Here is a 14,108-nt window from a genome sequence, read left to right as displayed (position 1 = left end):
ACAAAAGGTTATACAAGGGTCAATGTTGGAAATATTACCCATGCATATGCTTTGTAAATTAAAAAAAAACTTTAATTAAAAAAAAAGAAGATGAAATATTTTGTAAGGAATAGCAAGGAACCAATTGTTACTGCATTACACAATACACAGATGGGATAAAAGGTATTAAAAAATGAAAAAAAGAGGATGAGGCTACATTATGAAAGCTTGAGAAGTCAAACAGAGGATTTTACATTTTACATTAAAAGTTATAAGGAACCACTGGAGTTTGTTGAATAGGGTATTATCATCAAATATGTGTTTTAGGAGGAACAATTTGACAGCTTAGTAGTGGACATTGGAATGGACAGATTCTTGAGATAGTAAAATCAAGCAATAAATTATTGCAAAAACCAGTTATGAGATGATGAAGGATTAAACCAAGTTGATAACATTGTCATAAGAAATAAGGGAATATACACAAGAGATATTATGAAAGTAGAAACTTCAGGATTTGATCACAAATTAGATGGGGTGGGTAGGTTAAAAGAAAATGAGGAATCAAGGCTGTTACACAGTTTGCAAAACCAGATAATTGGAATGGTGGCTCACTTATAAGGAATTCAATAAAAAAGGAAGGATTTTAGGGGGAAAGATGATGAGTTCACTTTAAAAGACATCTAGATCATGATGTTTAAAGGGCAGCTAGAGATGTGAGAAGGATCAGAAGAAATGTTAGAGATTAACAAATAGAGAGGAGACTCATGTGAGTGTCAGTACTTGAAATTACAGAAGCTTATAAAATCATTAGATGAAATAATATATAAGGAGAATAAAAAATTTAGGAAAGAATCTCGGGATATCCCTATTATAAACAATCATGATATGAATGAAGATCTTGGAAGACAACAGAGGATTGGTTAGATAGGTAGGAGCAGGAACAGAAGGAGCATAATATCAGGAATATCTAGGCAGAAAAAAAATAAGAAAAAAGGGCAATCAATAGTGCATAAAACTGAAGAAAAGTAAAAAAAATGATGAGAAATGAGAAAAGAATTTTACATCTGTCCATCTTTTCATTATGGCTTTGAAGAAACATTTTGTGGTTGTTGGAAAAGCATACTGTATAGAGTTAAGAAGAGAATGAAAGGAAAGGACATGAAGTCACCTATTATAGATTGTTAAGGAATTTAGCCACAAATAGAGAAGATATATAGTAATATCCAGCCAGGATGGAGAGAATAGCTTTTTGAGAATGGGAAAAAACATGAATATATTTGTAGGCAATACGGAAGTAGTCAATTGATAGTATTTGATGAAAAATTAGTACTAGAATAGGGATGACATGTGTGTCAATCTGCTGCAGAAAACAGGATGGAGTAGGATGATTTGAGTTTGTAGAAGAGTTTTCACTGGCAAAGAGGACCATTTTTTTTTTATTTAAAAAGGAGTGAAAGAGTAAATAAAGGCAAAAGGATTCTAAGTAACATGAGATTAGAAACAGAGGAACAAAGAAGATTTTGAGTCAATGGATTTATTTTTCCCCCAGAAAAATATGAGTTAAGATTCTCAATTGAGGAAGTTAGCATATATAATTGTTGTGGGAGGTTTGAGAATGAAAGAAAAGTTTTAGAAAAGATTCTATTGTGATTAGGATAATGAAGGAATGCCATGCCACAGTGAAGGCTTAGTTGATGTAAGGTTATATAAATTTTAAGTGGACCCATTCAACATAGTTTCACCATTTTCTCCAGCTTTTTTCACCCACCCATGAGTAGAAGGCAAAATCTCTGATAGGATAAAGTGCAAGGAACTCAAGAAAAGATAACTAGGTAGAGTTGAACTTCTTTCCGAGGGAACAAATATGGGGAAAGAAAGAATAATATCCCTGCAGAATAATAACTGGAGAAAGAAATGAGGTTGGAGGAACAGAATATTGTTCACTCTGGAGCAATTAAAATATAAATAAAAATATATGTAAATATCTAATTATATATTTATAACATATAACACACATATAAAATGATATTTAATATAGTATATTTAATATAAATATAAATAAAAAGTGTTCATTATAAATCTGACTTTTACATATAAGCTATAATGTTAATCTCTAATATTAATTCCTCAATTATATCCTAAACTAGAGAATAGATTCTTTTGCTGGAGAAACTATTTGAATTATTGATAACTTTCATTACATCAAATTATTTATTCACACTTTCATGCCAAGAGTTGATCCCTTCAAGAAGAATTCTCAATAACATAAATTAACACTTTGTCTCATTCATTCAATAAATATGTATTAAGAACTTACTACATGCAGAGCACTGCAGTAAGAAGTAAGGATTGTCAGGCATGAGGTCACCACCTATGGTTCTTATAGTATAACAAAAAACAAATGTAACTCATAGCACACTATTTTGTTATAAACATCTAACGTATCAGTCTAAACAAGAACATAGCTAATAACTGAAGAAATTCAAGGCAGACATCATAGAAGATATACTTTTCTGTATTTGGTTTTAAAGACAGAAGTGGAAAGTAAAATGGAGAGGGAGGAAGCAATGATTTTAGAAAATAGAGCCTTTGGGAAAAGAACTTACTTGTCTAGATGGAACATAGAACATATTGAAATAAAACTGGAAAAGTAGTGATATTCTTTAACTTTGAATGAAGAACTTTGAATGTCTATACAACAAAATTTATCTAGTGAACAACAGTATCACTGAAAAAATATGAGCAGAAGAATAAGGATCTTTCTTGATGTGCTCCATTCTTACTTACCAGCAAATCAAGCATAGTTATTCCAGTTATTTGAAGAATTAGAAAATCAAACACTCATAAATTATCTTTCTAAATAATGAATTTGAAAACATTTGATTGGAGATAGTGTGTTTCACAAAAAAAAAAAAAAATGGGACCTTGTTTATAAGTGACTGGCAGATATTTTATACTCCCTCTCCCTTAGTCTGTACATGAAATAATTTAAGAAATTTCTATTTTTTAATGAGATTGAAATTTTAGTACATGCATGCCTTAACAGCTTTGCTACCACCTGCAGCTGAATCACATAGAACATTAACAGATGGAAGGTATTAATAAGAAATGTTTTTCATGTAATAATTAAAGGACTTTATAGAATCCATTCATGGTGAATATTTGCTTTGGTTTCAACTATATGTGTGAAGTTTAAGTTAGTAATAAGGGCCATGTATTGAAAAATAATAGGGAATGGAATATAGGTAAAAATTTTCAGAGAAGACAGAAAAAACTGAATGAACCACTTCACAGTAATAAAGTGTCATACCTAATCAGACTTTTGATTATACTATTAATAACAGTGAAATACAAGCAAGCACTAATGAAAATATTAAGAAAAAAATCCTATACATTTTTCATGGAAAGTTGTGTTTATTGGAATTTCAGAAAATTTGCCCCAATTTTGAATACATCTGAGTTGCCACTCCAATTTTTACTCATATTTCAATTAGAATGACTTGTATATACTCTACACTATATGTAACTTGTATTTTAATGTATTTATAGCTTCTCTGGTGATCTATTCATAGTCAGGACACCTATTATGCAAATCAATTATAAATTCTACTGAAGACTTAAAAAATGTGATTTGTTACATAGCTTAGATATGGTTCATATTTTAAAATGAGAAGAAATAAGTTATTTTTACTGTAAGGACAAAAAGTGTTCTATTCAGAAGTCCAAGCTCTACCACCTAAAATTAGCTGTGTGAATTTCTTTCTCTGACTCAAATTTCTTTGAAAAAGAAACAAAACAAAACACTACCACCAACAACAATAAAAAAAGAGGGATGGACAATAATTTCTCCAGTTCAAAATGCTATTGTCCAGTGACAATTACGTTTCTTGAAAATATGAAGGAAACCTCAAGGTTTTACTTCTTTTCAGTGATGAACTTAAACTTTCAATTCTGTTAACCCTATTTAAATTTGAAAACTTTGAAAATTTAAAATTTGACTTTAAAATTTGAAAGAAATTTTTTTTTAGTTATTCTAAATAAAAATAGTAGTGCAGCTAAATTGCACTGTAATTTCTAAAATGCTGGCCCTGGAATCAGGAAGATTCATTTCCCTGAGTTCAAATGTGGCCTCAAATACTTACTAGCTGTGTGATCTTGGACACGGCATTTAATCCCAATTTACCTCTGTTTCTTCATCTATAAAATTAACTGGAGAAGGAAATGCCAAGTTTCTTTAGTTTCTTTGCCAAGGAAACCCCAAATGGGTTCAAGCAGAATTGGACATAACTGAAAAATGACTGAACAACAGATTAAAAGTAGCAATTTAAATTGCTATTGGAAATAGGCAGGCAGGGGCAGCTAGATGGGGCAATTAATGGAGCACTAGTCATAAAATCAGGAGGATGTGAGTTCAAATCCATCCTCAGTCACTTAATACTTACTAGCTATGTGACTCTAGTATCCAGACAGACAAAATATTCCTTCACCATTGTTATTGCCCTCCTCTCGATTCTCTCTAACTTGTCAAAGTGTTCCTTAAGTTATGGTTTTAAAAAGTAAATACATGATTTCAAAGATATTCTTATTAGACCATAAAAGGACTATCACCTCATTTCATGATGCTATGAATCTCTCAATAAGCCCAAGATGACATGAACTTTTTTTCACTGTTATATCATGCTGAATATTCACATTGAACATTCAGAGTACTCAGATTCTCAGATCCTTTTTAAATAGACTAACTATACTTTTTTTCCTCCTTGTCCTAAAGACTATTTTTAATTAAAAAAATCAAAGTGCAAGACTTTGAATAAGTTCTTTGAACTTTTTCTAGATTTTCATGATTTTCTTGGGAACAATGTTTTAGCTATTCCTCTTAGTTTTAGATCCTTAGCAAATGAAGAGTTAGCCATCTATTCTCTGATACAAGTAATTGATAAAACTATGAAATAAAACATGTCTAAGTACACCCTAGAACACTGTACTATAGACCTCTTTTCACATTAACATTATAATATTAAATACTTTGCTTTGAGTCTAGTCATTTAGTTATATACAACTGTGTTTTCTGTAAGAACAATATGTGATACTAATATATTGCAGAAATATGATTATACAGTACAGACATATGTGTACAATATATATATGTATATATATGTGTACATATATTTATGGATACTCAGATATAGTTAATGAGTTGATTAGTTCTGTTAAACTATTTTCTTATTTTAAAAAATCTGTTATGAGGGAATGACTCACTGTGTAGGAGATGGAGAAGAGAATTATTCAGAAATGAAAATGATGTAAAAAAAAGATTCATCATCAAAAAATAGAATAAAGTGTAATGTGTTTGCACATGAACCAAATTCAAAGCATTTCACTGATTTCCAGTTTAGCAAACTTTTTACAAAATAAATATAATAAGATTTTCATTATTTGTTCTTGATGAAACCATGTTGACTTGGTATTCATTGTTTTTTTCCCCTAGACGTTCTTTGATTACCTCTTTAATTATTTGGTCTAGAATTTTCTCGGCGAAACAAAGTAATGCTCATAGGCATTAGTTTGTAGATCTCTTCCCATCCCTAATTTCTCCACATGCCTTTTAAAATCAGGATAGTATTTACTCTTCTCCATCCTTGTGATGCCTTTTCCTTTTCCCTGGAATCAATATTTTTTCTTTCTACTCATAAAATGACCAAGTTATGCTAGATGATTTCAAAGGATTGGTTCAGTTATAATATTCTATTACTCTGTATCTTTACTTCTTTTTCCCAAATAGTAATATGTACCTTCCTTATGAGGCATAGCCATAAAATTTTATAATCATTACAACCCAATTAAATTAAGTCATATAAACAAGCCCTGCAAATTCCATCTGGAGAATCCAGAAACTAAAGGTCATTATTATTATAAGGTAACATTAAAGCAATATAAACTGGTAAGGGAGGGAAAAAAATAACACCTCAGTTTACTGGGTTGAATGAATTCTGATCAACTACTGGCAATGTTGGCATGATGGAGAAAGTCTGAAAGCTTTAACATAAATTTCATGGCAATAAATGGCAATAAAAGCCATTATGTACCACCTTCTGCTAAAACAGTAATTTTGCCAGTTATATGGAAAGGAACCAAAGAGCAAAACTTTGAGCCAACTTCCATAAAGCATTTAGAAATCCAAGAATTTAGCTTCATTCAAATTGGGAATAGCTACCTTCTCTCTTTCATGGTAATATTGGGTCAAGTTTTTTTTTTTTTTTCTTTCCCCTATAGTAGGCTAAATTCATTGTCCCTCCCCCACCCCACCCCCATACTTACTTGTGAGAACTTCTGAAGTATATTATAACAGAAAATTCTATTCCTTGAAACTTTCTTATTTAACAACTAAGAAGCCATCTGGCATAGTAGATATAATTTGGGACCACAAAATATCTCAATTGTTCAAATCTTACCTTTTTCAAATCTTAACCTATCAGCTTTTAGAAAAAAACTAACAATGAACTATTAAGTAACTTATAAATTGTAATCTACTTTTTTGGAAAGAATCACTTTATTAAGAATTCTTAACTCTGTAAAATCACAGATTCTTTGGTATTCTGGACTCTTTTTAACATATCAAACAACAAAAAAGTCAACAACAAAAAACAGTAACAGACATTTATACATTTTTAGAATAGAAAAATATACTATCTAGAATAGATGGTTGCTATATATTTGATATTGGAAAAGTCATTTAAACTCTCTGGGCTTTAGTTTTCTAAATGAGAACTGAACTAGATGATCTCTAATTTGCATAATCCAATTATCACAGTTTTATAAAGTTTATAAAATTATTTCCATATATCTTTCAAGTCTCACAACAACTTTGTGAAGTAGGTACTATAGATATACAGATAAGAAAATAGAAATTAAATGACTAGATTAGACTATTAAGATAACGAGTAAAAAAGTAAGATTTGAATCTATAGAAACCACTTTATCCAATATATCATGTTATATGAATATTTTATATAGAAACTCATGGTTTATATACTATTAAAGAGATTCTTGAGGAGCAGCTAGGTGGGACAGTGAGTAGAGAGCACCTGAAGTCAGGAAGACCCTAGTTCAAATCTGGTCTCAGACACTTAACACTTCCTAGCTGTGTGATCCTGGGTAAGTCACTTAATCCAATTGCCTTAGCAAAGAGAGAGAGGGAGAAAGGTGGGAGAGAGAGAAGGGGGGGCAGGGAAGAGAGAGATCCTTGAAATTGACATCTTGAGATATTTGTTGAATAGTAAAGATTTGTTTCTGGTAATATTTTTGTAGAAGTTAGATATGTATACAGTCAAACTATAGTAAGGTGACTTTAACCATCAAAAACTGTTTCTATGCAGTCACCTTACATCATTTTTAATAGTTTAATAATTATCAGCTACTTCTTTTTTAATGTAAAATCAGCCCGTGAGTCTTTGTTTCATGTCAAGAAGGTACAAGAAAAACAAAACAAAAGAATTTCCACTTGAATTCAAGGACAAATATCGAAAGATATATGCGTGATACATGTGTACATATATGTTCTCATGTAGATATACATATACATCTGTGTATGTAATACAATATATAATGTGAAAATCAGTATAATATGTAATCTTCCATGAAAAGTATATATTATTTCATATCTACTTGATTTAAAAATATGTGTCCATATTTGTTTCTCAGTATAAAATTCACAAAGGCTCTTTTCATGAAACAACTAAGTGAAGTAGATACTGCATCCTCATAATTTTGCCACTAGGCCAACAAGATCAGAAATAATGATTTAATATAATAGGGCAAGAATATATTAAAGATGAGACAAATCTGAACTTGCTAACTTTAAGAACCATGTTTTTAAAATTTGTACTTTGATTTTATTTATTTTATTTTATTTAAGTACTAATGAATATAATTCTGAAAAAAAATTTTTTTTAAATCTATACTACTATGTTTCATCTAATGTAATTTACAAGATCATCATAGAACAAGAGTTGAAAAGAAGCTCAGAGTAATATAGTTTAAACACCTCATTTTATCAGTGATAAACTTGAAGCCCTGGGAGACTGACTGACTTGCCCCAGTCATGCAAGTAGCAAGAATCAGAGATTGACCTTGAATTCAGGTCCTTTAACTGCAAAGTCAATATGCTTAGATTGCTTTGGGCTCTAAATTGCACAAGCACAAATTTGTGTGGATTCAACCAAAGTTGAAAGTCTTCAAACACAGTAATATGGTTTGTTTTAGCAAACCAGCTTAGACAATTTTGAAGAGATCAAGAAGACAAATATGAAACTGACCCATAAATGAAATTTTTTAGGCTGTTTTAGTTACTTGCTTCAAAAATGCCACTGGTTAGAGCACAAGAAAAAGAGACAATTGAATTTTTGACAATATAGTTTTAATTGGTGCAACTAATGAATCACATAGTCACAATTCAAATGCATATTTCCAATACCATATTATACATAATTATAACTTTAAGTAGTATGAATTCATATACATGGGACCACTTTTTGGGAATAATTGTTGCATTAATTGGGAACTTCTACAAACAATATAGCCTTTATTATCTTAAAATACTAAATAAATGTTTGGGAATACCACAAATACTATAGCCAGTTGATGCATAATCATTGTCCAACTTGTACTAATCAGTTTGATCTCTTAAGGAAATCAAAGCCAGGCATGCACTGACATTGTTGATATAAGTGAAAGTAAAATTAAAATTTGCAACTAAATGGAATAACAGTTCATGTGTTCTCAACGGGAGGTAAATGAAGTAAAGGGAAGAGTTTTTAGGATTTTGTTTAACAAGGCAACAGCCAAAATAATTTCATGGAACATTAAGGTTCTTTGCTTCACAAAGCATTAAATAATTATGATTAGGGGGCAGCTAGGTGACACAGTGGATAAAACATTGGCCCTGGAGTCAGGAAGACCTGAGTTCAAATGTGACCTCAGATTAACACTGGCTAGCTGTGTAACCCTCTCAAATGAAAAATAATAATTATATTAAGATACTGGTGGTTTACATACTAGCATCTATTACATGGTGAAAATGGGAAGGGATGTATATTCTTTAATTTTGCCCTTATTTAATCCCCTCCCCATATTCTCTCCTTTTCTCCTTTCCTATCCCTTTCCCTACCTCTCTTTTTGACTCTCTCATTCTGTGTAAACATATATACAAGGTATTTTTTGGTGAAAGAAAAACATAGCATTTCTTGGGGAAATTCTTTAGTAAATTACATCTTTTTCTGTAAAAAGAGATTGCAGCATAGAGAACATAGTGGCTTATCATGTAGATTGATTTTAAAGAAGCATCCAGCTTGGCAAATAGTAAAACGTAGAATTAAACCTCTTCCTCAGACAAGGTGTCTTCCATACTTACATTAAAAATGCTACTTCCCCCCCTCCAACAAGTATTTGAATATACTTGGCTCAGAACTCAGTTGGAGAAGAATCTAGAACTAGATGACACAACAAATTTCACCATGCTTTCAATAGCTTTGATCTGCTTGCTATGGTTTACTGAGGATTATCATTCTAAAATCATTACTTCCATTATAATGTTCTTTGACTATAAAGCATATAATAACACAATCTAATAATAAAAAAAAAAAACTTGTAGTGACCCAAATGTCAATAGAAAAAAAATTATATGTGTATAAGAAGATTGAAGCATATTGCAAATGATTAAATGATTTATGAAATTTTGTTCAAATATACATCAAAAACATATATATATATATTACAAAAACTGAGTTGGGGTAATCACAAAGCAAGAACAGAAGATTGTAATATATGGAACAAGTTCAGTAGTGCACCAGTAAATGGAATATATTAAGTGAATTAGAGAAAGGTCTCTGGAAGATTGATTGTATATTCCATCAAGGTTCTCTGTAAATATATGAACAAAAATCATGCAAAGTAATAGAAGTGAAGGCATTGCGATCTGTGTTGGTAGAGGGGATACCCATCAGAGAGATCAGGAATTCATTAAAGTATCAAAATGAATAACATTCAATTAGTTAATAAACTTTGATATTTGCATGTTAATCCTAATATGTTCATAACTCATTTTTATACCCTCCCCCCCCAGAAAATAAAATGAACTTAAATTCAGAAAATTTTCATATAATCACAAGGATATAGGAACTTTTTTTGAAGTTTCTTTATTGCTCTTTAAATGAATTTCTCCCTCATTGTATCCAATGTGTTATATATATATTTTTGATCTTGTCACACCATCAAACTCATTAAACATAAATTAAGTTGAATAAATCAGTCCCACATGCTACCACCCATGAAAGGATTCTGGCTCACATCATATATTATTATTTCACAGCTGCTTCTAATGTGAAGGAGAAGATATCCTGGCTCTCACAGAATACTTAATATGGGCTTTAAGCTTCTCAGTATCAATGAGGGCTAATTATAAGAACTAGTCAGTTGGAGGTTTTCATAGGTTGGATACCATATTGTAACTTCAAGGGGGTAAAACATGACTAATTAATGTTGTATGGATTACAATTTTATCATATATGAATAACAACTCAAAATTCTTAAAAAAGGTTCCCAGAAATATGGAATATTATAATAAATTTTTCAAGAAACCATAACCCACAAAATTTAGAAGTATATTACAGCTGCATGTGAAATTGAGAATAAAATAAATATGATAATTTAAATAAATATGTTAATTATTTTCTATTATAGATTCCCTCAAGAGGCAATGGAGTATTCTTTCTAGAGTCTTGAACATGGAGTCAGAAAAAAGAGGAGTTCTATTGTCATAACTGCTCTATTAGAAATGTGTCCATGGACAAATTATTTAATACTTTTGTGATAACTTTTTGTAACAAGAGGAAGACTGGCCTAGGCTGAGATTGGAGAGTAGTCAAAGTAGTATGCGTTGATATTCCTGCCTAGTTGCCATTCAAGTAACCCAGTGGGAACTGAGATGAGGAGACTTATTTGCAGCTATTAATAACTGAAGGTCTGGTATTATGATGCCCAAAAGTCTTCTAATTGTTTTTGGAGCTTTATGATCTGATGACTCTGCTGAGGCAAAATTCATTATGTCTGAATTCCATTCCTGCAATGCACTTGCTTTTTACTTCTACATGTTGGAATCCCTAGCTTTCTTAAAAGAGTAGTTTACTATCCAACAACAAGATTATTCATGATCTCCACACACACATACACAGCTAAATAGTGCATCCAAAAATCAAATAAAAAAAACAAATCAAAAACAAACAAAAACTACTTTATATTTACTTTTTAAATATCAAAGGATCAAATAAGTTATTTGTAAAGCACTTGGAACAGTGCTGGGCACATAGTTGCAAACATTAATAAAATGTTTATTTCCCTTCTTATATATTTACTTTTTACTTATGTGTTTATACATTGTTTCTTCTTATAAAATTGTTCCCTTAAGGACAGGTACTTTTTTGTTTTTATATTTTGTATTCCCAAAGTATAGACCGGTATCTAGTCGCAGTAAGTGCTTAATAAATGTTTGCCGCTTTAGTGAACAAATAAATAATAATTTCCCCAAAAATTACTTGCATGTCTTAAAAACACTTGGCAATTTTGTGGGGGTTTTGTGGGGTTTTTTGTTTTTTTGCTGAGACAATTAGGGTTAAGTGACTTGCCCAGAATCACACATCTAGGAAGTGTTAAGTGTCTGAGACCAGGTTTGAACTTAGGGCCTTCTGACTCAGAGCTGATGTTGTATCCACCTGGGGAATTTTTTGTTAGGTAAATAGAGATAACTGTTGTTGACACATTAAGTTAACAAAATTATAAAATTTTTATTTTTCATTTTTCATTTCATGATCTTTCAATCTCTCACTAGCATGTTATTTGTTTTAAAAGAATGAGATGAATTTTAAAAACACAAGTTATCTAAAATGTTTTTAATTAGTTCCAGAAATTTAGAGTATTTTCTAGTCACATCAGTAAGCAGCAGGCAATCATTTCTGCAGTATCGTGAAAATTCCTGTATCATTTGTGACCATTTCTTCATCTAACAGTGTGAGATTCAACCTAGTGTGAGCTTTTCAATGATAAAGATGAAAAGAACCAAAGTAGAATTATGATATTTTTATGCTGTTGGGGAGGAAGTTACATGCTACTCATTTTTTTCTAGCTCAATTTTGACATCATTGCAAAATTCCTCCACAGCTGGACAAGGATAGACAGTGATGACAGCATAAAAATGTTTCTTCCCTCCACCCCCTATGGTGTTCACTGCCTCCTCCATGTGTGTTAATGAGATAAACACAGCTGTCTCTTCACTGCCTTTTCTACATCTTTAAATGAGATAAACACAACAGTCAAAGGCGGTTCTTCAGAACTGAACAGATCAGGGCTTATGTTTGCTATTTTTCCATCTTCCTTAGCTTAAGATTAGTGCCCCACTGGGGCAATGTGTTCTTTCAAATATAATATGGATTCCTTTTAAATATATCAACTTTCTAAACTCTACTCATAATCCAAGAAGATGTACTGAAGATAGTTTTTCCGTGTGTTACTCTGAGTCTGTAGTGTGGCCTGAAGGTGGAACAAAGGAATACTTTAAGAAAAGGTTTCTCTTCTCAAATTATATAACTAGAATAGAAAATCTAAAGGTTATGTATAGGAAGCCTCAGGGGAAGTTACATGTCTATGCTTATGAACAGGAGTAAGTCAGATTCTATTATAGATAAAAACACATTTCTAATATCCTACTGCTTCTAACATATTTGCAGACATTGATATGTTGGCAACATAGTTTATTACTCCCATAGGAGCCAAGCAGCATTGCTTATATCACTGTATAGCATATTAGACTATGTATTTTCTTGTCAGCATTTTGAGAATGCATGATATTTTTTTAAAAGTCTATTTTATTCTATCTGTAATAATTCATGTCAACCTCACAATGCAAGAAGTTAGGAAACAATCTCATTTCCAACAAATGCAGATATTTACATGTTAATTTACATACTTAAAAATAATCCCTTTCCAAAAATATACTTTCCGAACTTTATATCACTGACAAGAAAAGTTTATTCCTTAATCTAGACACTGGTAAATAATAATTATAAGTTGCACTTTTTGGCACTGTGTTAGAGAATCCCAAGTATTCTAACAAAAATTTCAAAAGTGGAATGAGAACAGAACTTTGCATATTTAATAAAGAAAAGAAAGAAAAAAATTAAACTTGCAGCATAAAGCTAAAGTGCTAAAGGGATACAATGATTTAAGGAAAGGCTCTCAAATATCTTCAAAAAGACAAATCTAAGGCTCTGGCTACCCTCAAACCAAAAGCAGGATACAATTTGGGGCCTCATTTTATACCTGTTTCATAGAAGTAGCATCCTACTTTAGCCTTCTCAGCACTTATTTTATATTTATAAAAATAAATATATCATAATTGGTAGCATTCAGTCTCACTCCACAACCATTCTAATCATAATAAGCAAATAGCATGAATTTGTCAGCTCTTCCCTAAGACCCTAGAGAGATTCGTTTATCAAAGTTCAAATCTCTGGTGAATAGTTTTACTGAATTTCCAAATGCCTTTTTCCAAATTTCCAAAAATCCCATAATAACAATAATTTACATTTTAAACAAGAGAATAACACACTATTAAGAGGTTCCAGAATTCTGCAGAATCTAATACATATATCAACTAAATAAACTATTACCATCAAGCAGTTTAGAAGATATATTATGGAAGAACTGTACTCCTACTTACAGATGTCTAAAGCTGTTTCAGCATTTCATGGAGTATAAAAAGAAAATTCTGTAATATTCTGAAAAGGCCTTATGTTTTCTGCAATGTGTTTTGCTCTCCAAATAACACACAAACTGAATAAATGCATAAAGTGATAGGATCTAAATCCTCACAAAAGATTTCTAAATATTCTTTTAGTAGACATTAAAACCAGTAACCTCTAAAGTCTCTTTCATCTTAAGACATTCTTGTTGGTTACATGATGCTAATAATACTAGTAAATTTTGAATGGGATCAATTGGATGAAGTATTTCTCAGTATTGAATCACATGATCCCTGTTCCCAGAGCTGGGACCCTGGGGAGGTCATTTGATCTCTGGAG

The 14,108-nt window shown here is 31.2% G+C and overlaps 1 protein-coding gene across 1 annotated transcript in view; it reads right to left on the bottom strand.

The window, feature by feature from the left end:
* Positions 1-14,108, bottom strand: part of CSMD1 (CUB and Sushi multiple domains 1) — a 2,669,009-nt gene that overhangs the window by 2,431,103 nt on the left and 223,798 nt on the right.

This window comes from Sminthopsis crassicaudata, chromosome 2 (assembly GCF_048593235.1).
Source record: "Sminthopsis crassicaudata isolate SCR6 chromosome 2, ASM4859323v1, whole genome shotgun sequence".
NCBI classification, from domain to species: domain Eukaryota; kingdom Metazoa; phylum Chordata; class Mammalia; order Dasyuromorphia; family Dasyuridae; genus Sminthopsis; species Sminthopsis crassicaudata.
Note: the sequence above shows the minus strand (reverse complement) of the source record. Positions and strands in the feature narration are given on the sequence as shown.